The sequence below is a fragment of the Oncorhynchus masou genome, chromosome 21 (assembly GCF_036934945.1).
Source record: "Oncorhynchus masou masou isolate Uvic2021 chromosome 21, UVic_Omas_1.1, whole genome shotgun sequence".
In the NCBI taxonomy this organism is placed as follows: Eukaryota; Metazoa; Chordata; class Actinopteri; order Salmoniformes; family Salmonidae; genus Oncorhynchus; species Oncorhynchus masou.
Window position 1 is genome coordinate 31,118,139 of NC_088232.1, and position 2,138 is coordinate 31,120,276.

At 35.5% G+C, this 2,138-nt stretch overlaps 1 protein-coding gene across 2 annotated transcripts in view; it reads left to right on the forward strand.

Moving 5' to 3' along the window:
- LOC135508127 (protein jagged-2-like) overlaps window positions 1-1,338 on the forward strand; it is a 26,177-nt gene extending 24,839 nt beyond the window's left edge. For both annotated transcript variants that reach the window (XM_064928112.1, XM_064928113.1), the window contains one exon: window positions 1-1,338. This exon is cut by the window's left edge and continues 1,036 nt beyond it. The gene's annotated coding sequence lies outside the window, so the exon portion shown is untranslated.
- The last annotated feature ends 800 nt before the right edge of the window (window positions 1,339-2,138 follow it).

Consider the following 2,138-nt stretch of genomic DNA (forward strand, 5'->3'; position numbering starts at 1 on the left):
ATAAGCAGTATATAACACCTGACGTCAGCATTAGTTTATAAGCATAAACATATTTTCCATGACATGTCAATGCTTCTAAAGATTTTATGTACAGTATATCCCTTCAACGTGCATTTTACTCTACCATTTCCTGCAAGCCTAGATGCTTTATTATTTGCTTGGTAGAAAGTGCCTTCAGCCCTTTTATCATTTCATCTCATTCAAAACATTTATCCAGAACTTAATTCATATAAAGGGAAAATGTCTTTTCACACCTCTTCATATCACCATAAAGGTATTTCTTTGAACAATGTATATATGTAAATATAAAAATGGCTGTGTATATTTGAATTTAGTAACTTAAGTGACCCTTTTTATTATAGTTATTCTAAAGAATAAGATTGTTTTGTTTGTTTTTTTATGATGTCATTCCGTTTTATTAGTGTCCGTTGACACAGGGCTGGTTTTATACAGATATTATGGACAATAACAAGGGTCCCCATTGACAGAAACAAATTATTATAAGTGCTTGTTTGTTTTGTTTATGATTTTATTTTGTTACAACACTTAAAATTGTGAGTAAGCAGAGCTGTTAGTTCTAGTTCTAGGCTTGTCCTCGTCTGCTGCTTTAGTAGGAGCTATCTGTTGGGAGTTTCCCTAATGAATGCTGGCTCACCATGTCCCATTCACTATGCTACTGTATGTGAACATTAGAATGTCCTATTATATTGCAGGGGTGTACCAGTGCATGGAGGGGTTAGGTTGATCTGATACAGAAACAGTGCAAGCAGGCTTTCAGCATCGTGATTTAGGTCGGAATCAGGAGTAATTACAATTCAATTCAAGGCCATTATCAGATCAATCCTGTGGTTTAATTGTCGTCTGGGATGGAGCCTGATGGATACACTGCTGCTTTTCAGCAGTACTCAGTTACCAAGCCCTGCAGTGGTGCATTGGATTTCTGCTTTCAATACTGGTCTAATGAAGGGAACAAGTTTTATTGTTGATGTTGTGGTTGTTGTCCGGTGTTTGTATTATATCCTGTTTCTGCACTAAGACAGGAAGAAAACCCATTGAGCATTACCTCAGTGGCGGTAGTGAAAAGGATTTTTGTTGTTCTTTACAGTTTAATATTGTTATTCTCTGACAAGAACTGTCTTTCAAATGTTTTGATGATAAAGGAATTCAAATCATTACCAATATCCAGTCAGCATAATCCCACTAGCCCCAGAGCATGGGCTGAATGTGCAGAACATTGTAATTATTTTGTACAAAAGAGCAGTTGCATCTTGGTTTGTTAGTGGAATTTGTGTTTGTTCTTAGAACAATCCATTTATTTATTAAAGTATTTTATACCAATATCTTTGTTTTGTCCTCTTTATAGCATTGGAATATGACCTTACGTTTCAGTTTCCCCACTCATTCCCATTAACCGTAGCCCTGGAAATCAAATAAAATGTGTTGAATTTGATTTGATGTGTTTACACTTTATCGATGGCGCTGAATCTGCTGTTCCTATAAGATTAATCTTTCTCTAGCTGATTGATTGTCTATCTACAGACATTCACCAATTCAGAACCACTAATAAGGTAAGTCCCTTGCATGCATACATTTGCCCTTATAGGCCAAGTGCAATCAAAAACTAGATTTTCCTGTGTTTTACATTGGCAAGAACAAGGATGTGAACCCTTTGGAAATACCTGGATTTCTCCATAAATCTGTCATAACATTTGGTCTGATCTTTATCTAGGTCACAACAATATCAAATCAAATCAAATTTTATTTGTCACATACACATGGTTAGCAGATGTTAATGCGAGTGTAGCGAAATGCTTGTGCTTCTAGTTCCGACAATGCAGTAATAACCAACAAGTAATCTAACTAACAATTCCTAAACTACTGTCTTATACACAGTGTAAGGGGATAAAGAATATGTACATAAGGATATATGAATGAGTGATGGTACAGAGCAGCATAGGCAAGATACAGTAGATGGTATCGAGTACAGTATTTACATATGAGATGAGTATGTAAAGAAAGTGGCTAGTGATACATGTATTACATAAGGATGCAGTCGATGATATAGAGTACAGTATATACGTATGCATATGAGATGAATAATGTAGGGTAAGTAACATTATATAAGGTAGCGTTGTTTA